A 14,145-nucleotide genomic window follows, 5' to 3' on the forward strand; every position below is an offset into this window, starting at 1 on the left:
GCTCCGGGCGGGCAGTCCAACGCCCCTGACCCAGAAGGAGACGAAGCCGACGCCGCTGAGTCCCATCTCCCGTACACCACCAGACGGGGCCGGCCAGTCCGGAGGCCCGCCTGGCTCCTAGACTAACTTTGACGGACGTGACTAGTTGACTTGGGGGTTACTAGGCTAGTCACAAGAGTCCAGTATGGATAGCGACCACCCACATTTGTTTGACGCCCTTTGTTCCGGGCCTAGTTCATTTCGCGGGTGTTCTGTCCCGTTTATCGTGTTAGATTAATCAGACTGATCTTTGTAGTCTGTTGTTCATTTATGTTGAAGGGACTCAACAGTGCTGGAGGGGGGCAGTGTAGTGGGAAATGCCTGGGGATGTACTTGGACTGTTGCACTGGGCACGTGCAGCTAGAGGACCAATCACAGGTTAGCTCGCGCTGTCACAGACGCAACTATATTAGACACCGCGGGGGAGACAAAGGCCAGAACTGTTTAGCAACCATATCGTAGACTGTCACCTTAGCGTGGGATAGAGCAGGGAAACCTAGCGTATCCTGGGCTAGACAGCAGATACGGTGGCTAGCAGTGGTAGTGTTAGCAGCAGACTGCCTCGGTACCTGTAGCTAGCTGACTACTCCCGTGAGCTTCCCCAGAGAGACTGAGAGAGACATTCACCCGGTCACGCCGGAGCCAGAGTACGGAGAGAGAGAGAGACACGCACCCCGGAGAGCAGCCATCCATCTCCCGCCCCGCCTAGAGCTCAGCCGCCCTGTTCCATCACCAGCCCTGGTCCCAAGGTGAGCTTGCCAACCCATTAGCACACGGCTAACTAGCTAACTAGCAGGCCAGCCCTAGCATTGGCGCAGCTATCTAGCTAACGGTGGTGAAGCCCGGTTTGTCGCACCTAAAAGTCCCCGCCTCCATCCATAGTTATCCGGGCTATAGAAAAACCGCGACAGTACTCACTAATTTTCTTAGGAGAGCCACTTATGAGTAAGACCATTCCTCAAAGAGCCACAGAGCTTGCAAAACATTTCGCAAATGCAAAGCTAAACACATAGGCTATACGTCTACCCATGATCCCACGCTGTTACGTAGCCTACGTTCTTTGACGTATCTTCAGTATGCTGCCATCAGCTGGATAATTCATTTCAATGTGCTTATCCAAAGGAATTGAATCGAGTGCAACTGGACTTGGCATCCGTGAAGACGTTTCGCCTCTCATCCAAGAGGCTTCATCAGTTCGTGCCTTTCTGACTAGACCAAGCTAGTCTGACTGAATGGTGATGAGACTCAGATATTTAACCTCTTTGGAGTCGTTATCAGAGCTACTGATGTCCATGGCTCTTTGTGTTCCGATGTTTAGCGACGCCCGTTGTTATCAGAGGTATTGATATGCGTGGCTCTTTGTGATCCGATGTTAAGCAGCGACGGTCGTTGTGGGTGTTAGTTTCGACTTCGTTAGTGCTCATGAGTCGTTGGAGCCGTTAGTGACCAACTGTTGTTCTTGGAGGCTAAGCTTCTTGAGTCTCCTGGGTAGAGACGAAAGGACGGCATTGTAAGTGGGAGATAGGTGGTGTCGCAGACCTCCTCTTCTGTTGAGGGATGGTTTTTCCAGTTTCGCATAGATGGCTTCCTTCACCCCTCTTTCAAACCATCTATCTTCCCTGTCCAAAATGTGTACATTGCTGTCCTCGAAGGAGTGTGTCTTCTCCTTTAGGTGTAGATAAACTGCTGAGTCTTGTCCTGAGGAGTTTGGCCTTCTGTGTTGGGCCATCCGTTTGTGTAGTGGTTGTTTGGTTTCTCCTATGTATAGGTCAGTGCAATCCTCATTGCATTGTACAGCATACACCAGATTGCTTTTTTGAGTGTGTGGTACACGGTCTTTGGGATGAACCAGTCTTTGTCAGAGTGTGTTGCTGGGTTTGAAGTATACCGGGATGCGGTGTTTGTTAAAAATTCTCCTGAGTTTCTCGGACACCCCAGAAACATACGGGATGACTATGTTATTCCTTCTGTTCCTTTTCTCCTCATCGCTCACCTGGCTGGTCTTTTTGGAACGTGTTGCAGTTTTCACAAAGATCCAACTGGGGTAGCCGCAGGTTTTTAAAGCTCCCCTCAGGTGTTTGTATTCTTCCCGTTGGGCCTGAGTGCTGCTGGGCACATTGTCAGCTCTGTGTTGCAGAGTTCTGATGACGCTCAGTTTGTGTTCCAGAGGGTGGTGTGAGTCGAAAAGTAGATATTGGTCTGTGTGTGTAGGTTTCCTGTAAACCCCAATGTGGAGGCTCCTGTCTTCCCCAATGTGGACGTCACAGTCCAAGGAGGACAAACTGTTGTTCTTTACGTCTTCCCTTGTGAACGTAATGTTCTTGTCCTCTGAGTTGATGTGTTTGGCAAACGCTTGCACCTCTTCTGTTTGGATTTTGACCCATGTGTCGTCCACATATCTGAACCAGTGGCTCGGAGGTGTTCCTCTGAAGGAGTTCAGGGCCCTGTGTTCTACCTCTTCCATATATAAGTTGGCCACAATGGGAGATACTGGTGAGCCCATTGCACAGCCATGTTTCTGTCTGTAAAACTGGCCCCTGAATTGGAAATATGTAGTGTTCAGGCAAAAGTCTAGTAGTTGGCAAGTCTGGTCTGGGCTGAGGTTGGTCCTATCGTGGAGGGTGTCGTCCCATATCAAACGTTGCCTCATAGTTTCCAAAGCCTCCATGGTTGGGATGCAGGTGAATAATGAGGTCACGTCGTAGGATACCATGGTTTCATTGGGTTCAAGTTTTACACCTTGGACCTTGTTCACAAAGTCAATGGAGTTTTGGATATGGTGAGGAGTTTCGCCCACTAAAGGGGTCAAGATGTTGGCTATATGTTTGGCAATGTTGTTGACCAGATTTGCCAACTACTGGACCTTTGCCTGAACACTACATATTTCCAATTCAGGGGCCAGTTTTACAGACAGAAACACGGCTGTGCAATGGGCTCACCAGTATCTCCCATTGTGGCTCTTGGGGAACCTGACACATGGTGAGGTGTTCCTCTGAAGGAGTTCAGGGCCCTGTGTTCTACCTCTTCCATATATAAGTTGGCCACAATGGGAGATACTGGTGAGCCCATTGCACAGCCATGTTTCTGTCTGTAAAACTGGCCCCTGAATTAGAAATATGTAGTGTTCAGGCAAAAGTCCAGTAGTTGGCATGTCTGGTCTGGGCTGAGGTTGGTCCTATCGTGGAGGGTGTCGTCCCATATCAAACGTTGCCTCACAGTTTCCAAAGCCTCCATGGTTGGGATGCAGGTGAATAACGAGGTCACGTCGTAGGATACCATGGTTTCATTGGGTTCCAGTTTTACACCTTGGACCTTGTTCACAAAGTCAATGGAGTTTTGGATATGGTGAGGTGTTTCGCCCACTAAAGGGGTCAAGATGTTGGCTATATGTTTGGCAATGTTGTTGACCAGATTTGCCAACTACTGGACCTTTGCAGGAACACTACATATTTCCAATTCAGGGGCCAGTTTTACAGATGGAAACACGGCTGTGCAATGGGCTCACCAGTATCTCCCATTGTGGCTCTTGGGGAACCTGACACACTTTGCTGTACAGTCTTACACTCAGTGGTCTGGGGCTCCACCTATTGGTCGTGTGTGTTAACTTCCTGATCTGCATCCCATTCGTTGGTCTGTAGAAGGTGTCGTCGATTGCGTCGAAGCGCTTGACCTTCATCTGTGATGATGTTGTAAGATCTTTGGGTCTTAGCTGGTCCGACAACTGTAGCGGGTTTCCACGCTCCAGTTGGCTGTTGGACTCGGACTGTGGCTCCTGTCGGCAGTGCAGGTAACATTTTGGCATTTGTCATAATACTGTTTTTGTCGTTTTTGGCACAGTTCTCTCCTGTCATGGACTGCGCTGCGACAAGCAAGTTCTGGTTGTAGCTGTTTTGCAGTGGTTGGAAGGACTGAGCGTAAGGCTCTGCTCATTAACTGCTGTGCTGGGGAGTTGAATCCATCCACTGGTGTGTTCCTGTATTCCTATAAGCTGAGGTACGGGTCTGACCTCTGTGTGTGTGCTTTGTCCATGAGGGCTTTGGCTGTTTGCACTGTCTTCTCAGCCAACCCGTTGCCCTGTGGGTACAGGAGGCTGCTTGTGACATGCTCAAAGTCCCATGCCTGTGCAAAGCTCTTGAAATCCTGTGAGCTGTAGCAAGGACCATTATCACTCACTACAGACTGGGGTATTCCAAATCTTGCAAACATGGCCTTCAGCTTTCGGATGAGTTAGGGAAGTGAGGTTTGCGATTTTCTCTACCTAAAAGGACCTGCTATAATAGTCAACTGCAACTTTCTAGTCAGTGTTGTTCCATTTGAACAGGTCGGTGGCTATGACCTGCCAAGGTCGTTCAGGAATGGGGTGTGGCAGCATTGGCTCTTTGGGGATGGAGTGGCATCGCTCTAGGCAAATGCTACAAGATCCAACTAGTGTATCTATTTGTTTACCCATCCCTGGCCAGAATAGAATCTCTCTCGCACGCTGCTTACACATCTCCATGCCAAGATGGCCTGTGTGTATGCACGCAAGCATGTCTGCTCTGAGTGATTTTGGCACAATGCTTTTTTTCTCCCTTTAACAGAATGCCACCTGTCTCGAATATTTTATCCCTGTGATTCCAATATTCAGCAACAGCAGAACATTGTTTGACTGTCTCAGGCCACCCTGATTGGATAACCTGTCTCAAGGTTGAGAGCTGCTCATCCTTGGCTGTGGCAGACCTGATTTCTGCCATTTTCCGGTCGCTCACCGGAGCACTGCTGATCACTGTGTGTATTTGGGAATCCATGCCTTCCCTCAGGGAGTTGTCACTGTACTCAACTGGCTTCCTAGACAGCGTGTCTGTGACTGGTATTTGCTTTCCGGGCTTGTGAACAATGTTGATGCTTTATCTTTGCAACTGTAGTATCATGCGCTGGAGCTGCAGCGGTGCACATGCCAAGGGCTTTCGCATGATTGACTCAAAGCAGCTCGTGATCTGACTCCACGGTCACCTGATGTCCATACAGGTATTGGTGGAATCGCACAGTGTACAGCTCCTTTTCAATCTGAGCATAGTTGACTTCCATCTCATTCAGTGCCTTTGATTCATATGCAATTGGTTTCTCATCCTGCAGCAGGACTGCTCCTAAACCATGTTTGGAGGCATCCACCTGCAGCTTCACATCCTTAGTGGGGTCAAAGTAGGCTAGTACGGGACCGGGCTCTTGTGTTAAGAGGCTTTTCACTTGCTGGAATGCAGTATCCTGGTTCTAGTCCCATACAAACTCACTGCTCTCTTTCAACAGTTCTCGGAGTGGGGCTGTTGCCTCCGAGTGTCTGGGGGCAAACTTAGACAGGTAAGTGATCATGCCCAATATTGTGTCTACCTCCCCCTTGCTCTGTGGTGGGGGCATGTCTTTGATTTCTTTGACTTTGTTGGGGTCAGGCCGTATGCCCTCTCGTGTCAGTATGTGTCCAAAATAGCTCACCTTGGGCACACAGATGATGCTCTTGTCTTTGTTCAATTTTATTCCTTTCTCTTTGGTTCTCTGCAGCATGGCACGCAGGCTGGCATCATGCTCCTCTTTGGTGCAGCCATATACAATGATGCCATCGATAATGGCAGCAACGTTGTGGAGTCCTTCATAGGCCTTGTCCACCCGTCTCTGGAACTCATCTTATGCAGATATGATTCTGAACGGGAGTCTCTTGAACCTGTATCTGCCATAGACAGTGTTAAATGTGATTAGCATGGATGACGCTTTGCGGAGTTTTATGTTCCAGTAACCAGACCTGGCGTCTAATACGCTAAGGTACTGTGCCCCTGCCAGTCTTGCCGTAATGTCATCTAGAGTAAGGAGTGGATAGTGGGGTCTCTGGATGGCTTTGTTTAAGGGGCGGGGATCTAAACAAATCCTGAGCTTTCCTGTTTTGGGCTTTTCCACTACCACCGGTGTGTTAATCCATTCTGTTGGTTCAGTGAGCGAGGAGAGTGTGCTGGGAAGGTTGAAGGAGTATTTTGAGGGGCTGATGAATGAAGAAAATGAGAGAGAGAGAGAAGGTTGGATGATGTAGGGATAGTGAATCAGGAAGTGCAGTGGATTAGCAAGGAGGAAGTGAGGGCAGCTATGAAGAGGATGAAGAGTGGAAAGGCAGTTGGTCCTGATGACATACCTGTGGAGGCATGGAGATGTTTAGGGGAGATGGCTGTGGGGTTTTTAATTAGATTGTTTAACACAATCTTGGAAAGTGAGTGGATACTTGAGGAGTGGAGAAGAAGCATACTGGTACTGATCTTCAAGAATAAGGGCGATGTGCAGAACTGTAACAACTACAGAGGTATAAAGTTGATCAGCCACAGCATTAAGACATGGGAAAGAGTAATATAAGCTAGGTTAAGAGGAGAGGTGATGATTAGCAAGCAGCAGTATGGTTTCATGCCACGAAAGAGCACCACAGATGCGATGCTTGCTTTAAGAATGTTGATTGAGAAGTATAGAGAAGACCAGAAGGAGTTACATTGTGAATTTGTAGATTTACAGAAAGCATACGACAGGGTGCCGAGAGAGGAGGTGTGCTATTATATGAGGAATTAAGGAGTTGCAGAGAAGTATGTAGGAGTGGTGCAGGATATGTATGAGGTCAGTGTGACAGTGGTGAGGTGTGCGGTTGGAATGACATGGGTTCAAGGTGGAGGTGGGATTACATCAAGAATCGGCTCTGAGCCCTTTCTTGTTTGCAATGGTGATGAACAAGTTGACGGATAAGATCAGGCAGGAGTCTCCATGGACGATGATGTTCGCGGATGACATTGTGATCTGTAGCGAGAGTAGGATGCAGGTTGAGGAGAGCCTGGAGAGGTGGAGGTATGTGCTGGAGAGAAGAGGAATGAAATTCAGTAGGAGCAAGATGGAATACCTATGCGTGAATGAGAGGGAGGACATTGGAATGGTCAGGATGCAAGGAGTGGAGGTGACGAAGGCATATGAGATAAATACTTGAGGTCAACTGTCCAAAGTAATGGGGAGTGAAGTAGAGAGGTGAAGAAGAGGGTGCAGTCAGGGTGGAGTGGGTGGAGAAGAGTGTCAGGAGTGATTTGCGACAGAAGGGTACCAGCAAGAGTTAAAGGGAAGGTTTACAAGATGGTTGTGAGACCAGCTATGTTATATGGTTTGGAGACAGTGGCACTGACAAAAAGACAGGAGATGGAGCTGGAAGTGGAAGAGTTGAAGATGCTAAGATTTTCACTGGGAATAACGAAGAAGGACAGGATAAGAAATGATTATATTAGAGGGACCGCTCAAGTTGGACGGTTTGGAGACAAAGCAAGAGAGGCAAAATTGAGGTGGCTTGGACATGTGTGGAGGAGAGATGCTGAGTATATTGGGAGAAGGATGCTGAATATGGAGCTGCCAGGGAAGAGGAAAAGAGGAAGGCCGAAGAGGAGGTTTATGGATGTGGTGAGGGAAGACATGCAGGTGGCTAGTGTGACAGAGGAAGATACAGAAGACAGGAAGAAATGGAAACGGATGATCCACTGTGGCGACCCCTAAAGGGAGCAGCCGAAAGTAGTAGTAGTAGAGACTAATACGGATTTCACAGCAATGAAGTTTGCTACACCCACAGTACCACCGATTATAAATTGTTTTCATAAATCTCCATTCATTCGAAAATCCACTCAGATGTTGCACACTAAAAGTATAGGCTATACAAAGTCCCTGCCTTAGGAGTCAATAACACACACACACACACACATGGTGTTAGAGCAAATCAAGTGGACAAGCATTTGATTTTCGTGAGGCAGAAAAATCACCACGGCAACTGCAAAACAGCAACAATAGCACCACTGCATGCACACTGCCGCAATATACAGCAGCATGTTAATGTTTTCATTAATGAAAAGCGTTTTATAATTATGTTTTTACTATTGTTGCTATACTACTACTACTAATAATAATAAATAGGCTTCAGCAACCCCCCACCTAATTTGTGACAAGGAAAACCAAAAGGCTGCATCAGCTTTAATTGAATAGTCCAGCAGGGTTGGTTGTGGTACCATGCAGTCCATTTCTTCCCTGAAATCATTTGAGCCGGACACGTGTCCAGTTTCACCTGGTTGGGCATATTATCACTGAGATTATCCGGGGCTACTGATCACTGCAGGGGTGCTGGCTCTGGTCCGATTCGGCTGGCAGCAGGAGCGAGCAGCTGTTGTTGAAGCTGAGCTGGAGGAGGCCGGTGTTGCTGGTTGTGGCGCCGGCGGTACTGCAGCACCAAGAGGGGCGGAGGGCTCACAGGCTGGTGGCAGCACTGACGGCACGGAGAGCGAGGACGCTGATGGGCCGCTTGATATGGGCTTATCTCTTTTTAAACTAATTTCTGGTGCGCATTTAGTAGCCCCGATTGCGATCGTATCGATGAAGTGGCGGTCTAGCCTTCTTCCGTTCCTACACTGTTGGCGAACTCCACCCGCCAACTTAATTCAAAACTCAAGCGATGCGACGCTGTGACAGGTCAAAAATGACGTCAATAACAAATTTGAGGGCGGGGCCACCGTCAATGGACAAGGAGAGGGCACAGCCCGATCTGGCCTGCCCCCAACGCTGGCCATGTCTCTCTCTCACACACACACACACACACACACACACACACACACACACACAGGCTGTTTTTTTTCTCTCTTGCTCTAACTTTATCACTCCATCTGTTTTCCACTATGATGCACCCTCTTACCTTATCTCTCCTTCAGTTATCTCTCACACAGCCCCCATACCCCTCCCCAATAACTTTCACCATCTCCCGCTGTTTCATCCTTCCTCCATTACCTAATTCAAAGTGATGCTCAACGTCTTCAAACAGAAGCGAGGCTGGCGGATGAGTTCAATAAATTAATCAGTTGGAGGTTCTCCCAAAGGACCCTTTGCTGTGCTGAAGCCACGACTGTTCATGGACAAATAAAACCCTATATTTTCTTATTCTGATCAAACAGCAATCAGACTTGAGTTCGGTTAGTTGAGGTTGACATACATTTACTTTTTTCCCTCGTGAATCAAGAGATTTAACCTCGTTCCGTTGATAAATGTGTTCAGACAAGAAAATGCCTCTGAGAAACTCCCAATGCGCACCCCATCTAGTGCTGCATTGTAAGCATTAATTAATCAATGCATGTAGTCAGGTTATTTTCTACTTAGACCATGTCAAATGTCTGGTTGGAGAACTGCATGTGCATACACATGGAGAGACCAATGCACACTTACATCCACACACAAACACAAACACAGGGAAAGTGGTGTTGATATACAAACGTAGTCACTGATTGATCTATTAAACAATAAATTACTCAGGGTCACTAATTGCGAAACGATGTTTGTAATTTTAATGCAAAATAATATGACAATGTTATTAAATAATCACAGCAAAATAAAGAGACCGTTTTGGAAACGCTTCACAAATGGACAGCGTGCATTCACATAAATATTTGATGTTTGCCTCCAACCCCCTTGTGGATTCTGTGTCCTCCATAGAGCAGCAGGGAAATGAAAGGAACCCTACTTGCTCCTTAGTGTATGTAGGCTCAAACACCAAAAGACTGACAGAAAGACTGACAGACTGACAGACAGACAGACAGACAGACAGGCAGACACACACACACACACACACACACACACACACACACACACAAACACAGAGGGTCTCAAAGATGATAAGACCCTAGCCACAGGTTCTCTAATGACACCACTGATGGGAAAGTCACGGTGGGAAATTGACACTTGCAAACCTGATAACAGGTGTGGGAGAGGGAGAGAGGTATAAAATGAGAGAGACTCTGTATGTGTGTGTGTGTGTGTGTGTGTGTACACGTGCGTGTGCATGTGTAATGGAGGGGGAGAGAGAGAGAGAGAGAGAGCGAACCAGTGAACGGCTCACAAAGGTACACGGCTGTATCTTACACATATAGACAGACAGACATACCTACATAATCCCTAATTATTTCAAGTCACCTTGAAACTTCAACGCACATGCGCACGCACACAAAATGTTAATGCAACAGCTAACATGAAGCGCCCTTCATCCGTCAGTGTCCCTGATTCTGTGAACAAAGGTTAGGTTATTTCTGTTGGTTGGTTTGTTTTTGAAGTAAAATAAGCCCCTTATTTCATCTCTGCCAAGTACGGGACTTTAGTTTTGGTCACACAACGAATTTACGATACCTGCGGTCTCAGCTAGATACGCTGCTTGGTTTGAGCCGATGAGCTGCTGCCATGCGGACGGCGGTGAGACAAAATAAACGGAGAAAGACACAGGCCAAAGCTGTACTCTCAGGAGTGCAGTTCCAGAGTTTTCAGTGATATTGATCATTTTACAACTCTCTCCGTGTTAAAGCCAGACATATATTCTAGTGTATCATGTTGTATGTTTGAACTACTACTACATCAAAGGTTTGAAATCTGCACAAAAGAGCATGCATGCCCTAATGCACACATGCATACAGGTGCCCCCTGTACAAGTGGATGCAGTTAGTGCACATTTACTCTGTGGAACACACACACACACACACACACACACACACACACACACCCACACAGAGGTAAACCATGTATTTGTGTACAAATACACATATATATGCGCCAGCACATCTTTCACTTCACTTCCCTCTCCAATCTGTGCCCAAGTGACATACTCAGGTGAAAGTCAACAGTGCTGAATTTGCACTTAACTGTCACGGTGTCCAAGTGTTTCGATTTTTTCTTAACCTCTCTTCTGCGCTCCACTCTCTCTCTTATTGTCATTGCTTTGGGGCTGCTGAGCAGATAAACGGGCTTCGTGGCCAGTGGACCACATCTAGGGTGGAAAATCGATGGCGCCGAGAACTGAACGGTTCCTGCCTACCTACATTGGAGTTGGGGGGGGGGGGGGGAGTCGACTAATCCTTCTCTCAGTACTGACAGAACTGTGCTCACTTTGTCTCAAGTATCTAAAATACATATGTTTGGGTACTCTAAACATACGTTACTCATATCATACTCTAAAATTATCCGGATAAAACGATGACGCTAATCTAATGAACATGATCAAAAATGAGTGTATTGTTCGCCGACACGTGGTCGAGGGATTGCCAACGGTAATATCTGGCAAAGAATGATGTGGAAAAAGCTCGTGTTAAATGATGTTGGGCACTGGAGGCACAATCTCCAGGTGGCCGGTGTTCTTTGAGGGTCACTGAGTAGCATCAATTGAGATGAGATGAGCCCTGCATGGCTGGCCAGCAGGACAGAGGGAGGTCACACAGAATGGGTGCTCACAACTGCACAAATAATCAAATACGCTGCTCTATAAGCCATAGATTTCTTGGAATACCAGGGGGAATACTTTAATCAGTTGGCCACCGTCAACTTCTTTTTTTTTCTCTTAAAGCAACTGTCCATTACTGCAGGGATTTAATCCTTATCAAGCTAAGCTCCTCCGCAATAAGTCTGGGATAGACCACAGACCACAAGGTGCATCAAATTGCCTATCTAATTGAATGAATACGAGAGTGGGTTTGACTGCATGGTGGCGTGTGTGTGTGTGTGTCTGTGTGTGTGTGTGTGCGTGCGTGCGTGCGTGCGTGTGCGTGTGTGTTGATGAGAGTGAGAGAGAGAGAGAAGGTAGACGGACCAACAGAGAGAAAGACACGGCAGCAAGTTAGAAAGGAACTAGAATTGGGGGGCAGAGAGAAAGGGAGAGAGACTGAGAGACAAGGAATATGAGAGAGGAAAGTGGGGGTGTTATAGTGATAGAAGGAAGAAAAAAAAGAGAAATCAGAGACAAAGTAAGGAGAGACCAAGAGCGAAGACAGAGACGGACAACTCCCAGACCTGGGGGAAAGCAGATGATGTGCATTGATCATGTGTTGTGTTGCGAGACACAACTGTCTCAGCAAATAGAAGAGGAAGAGGAGGAAGAGTGAAGGGCATCTCCACACACCATCAGATGCACTTTGTCTTCCATCTATCTGCGTTTGTGTGGGTGAATACTGTGCCTTATCATCATCAGCGATGTGAGGCAATTGTTGATGCAGCAACAACTCAGAATTACACACTTTGGGGTTACAAGTTGTTTTTTTTTAGTGAACCAACTCTTCACAGAACTGTTGAGATTTCATTAGAAATGACCTGACAGCAATATCACACAACATCTGACCATGAGTTTCATTACATGTATTTTAAACTTCTCCAGTTTTTATAAATATTTAAATAAAACTACTACTGCTACTTTCAGCTGCTCCCGTTAGGGGTCACCACAGCAGATCACTTGTTTCCGTTTCTCCCAAAATTAAGAAAAAAACAAAACTAGCCTCATTATTTCTATTTTTATTATTATTATTATTATTATTATTAAGTGGCTGGATGAGAATTGAACAGAAACTGATATTTCCAGACTTCCTGCAGCTTTGTGGGACATGTCACATATTCATTTTCTGTTTATGCCAAGTGAACCTCTCTGTATGTTTTCTGTGCCACTTCCCGTACAGCCACAGCTAATAAAGCAGCTATGATGTTATTATCTTCATCATTATTATTATAACCCATACATTTAAATACTAATCAGACTGTGGATGAAGTAAGAAAATTCAAACCGCCTCCTTCTGTAATGGGGGAAAAAGAGGGTAAACATTTTTCCTTTGTTTGCATCACAGTGACTCAGTTCAACTAAATAAACCCCAAGATCTCCCTTGAAAACTGCTGGACTGGGGCTTAATTGAAGCTATGAGGAGCCTAATGCGGCTCATGAGACCATGGATAATACCCCCTGACCACATATCCTCCCCGAGCTCTGCTATTACTCCTATTTCTCCCCTCCTCCCCCTTTCCTCATTGCTTTCACCCCCCCCCCCCCACTCTCTGTCCTAGCTATCTCTCTACTCTTATGTGTTAAGATTAGCCACTGGTCTTACTGGACAAAATCAATAAGATTTGTTGGACAAATTTGTATACCCACAGTCCAGGGACCATGCACACGTGCACAAATGCGCACACACACACAAACGCACACACACACACACTTGCATGCATATACTTTTGTTTCACTACCATGTGTTGTGAGATAGCCAGTGTAAGAGCAATGAAGTGAGATATGGTGACTTGCTTTAGATAATGCTGCTCTGAATGGCTATCGCCCAGCTGCATAAAATAACATGAAAAAAACCTGTTCAGGAGGGTGTTTCTCTTCCTCCCATGCTCTATCTCTGTCTCTCTGTCTCTGTCTCTGTCTCTCTCTGATACACAGTGTTCTGTGCAGTTAATTATGTGTCCTTCTTGCTGATAAATTTGGCAAAGAGGAACACACGAGATACGGACAAAGAATCCATCACTGACATTAGCATCTCCCACTTCCTGGTATCGACTGATGAGAGGTTTCCAGGCAACACTCTTGTTTATGAGTCACATGGGCAAAGGAAACTCACAGTCTGCAGGAACTAATACAATTATCGATCAAAAACACTCAGAACTGTATGCATGCACCTGCTGGTGGTACACACGTTCACCTTAACATCAGCCCCCTTTACACAAAAAAATAGATTTAAAAAAAAAAATGTAAAAAAAAAAAAACACAAAAAAAACCTGGAAACTAAGATTTCCCTTTGAATTTCAGTCAGACAAATACATAAACATGCAAGGATGCAAATACACACCCACACTCATACCAAATGCACGCACACACACACACACACACACACACACACACACACACACACACACACACACACACACACACACACGCACACACGCAAGAGCGACTGCAATGGAGAGAGCAGGATATATGGGCCAACAGGAGATTGACTCTGGAGACAAAACTTCATTTAGGCTGAGGCCAAAGATAGATGGATGAACCATCATCGATGGAGAGGGAGAAACAAAGATGGAAAAGAGAGCGAGAGAATGGGAGGGAACACAAGAAGACAAATCGCACTTGTCGTATGAAGATGAGGTGAAAGGAGGATGAAGTCTAATGAAGGTTCCACTCATTTTTCTCTTCCTTTTGCCATCCCACTTTTATCCTCTGACCACTCATACATGCACGCACACACAAACATTCATACAAAAACACAATGGTGCTACTAGCACAGTTGTTTATTTGTCTAG

Source organism: Lampris incognitus, chromosome 3, assembly GCF_029633865.1.
Source record: "Lampris incognitus isolate fLamInc1 chromosome 3, fLamInc1.hap2, whole genome shotgun sequence".
Classification (NCBI taxonomy): Eukaryota; Metazoa; Chordata; class Actinopteri; order Lampriformes; family Lampridae; genus Lampris; species Lampris incognitus.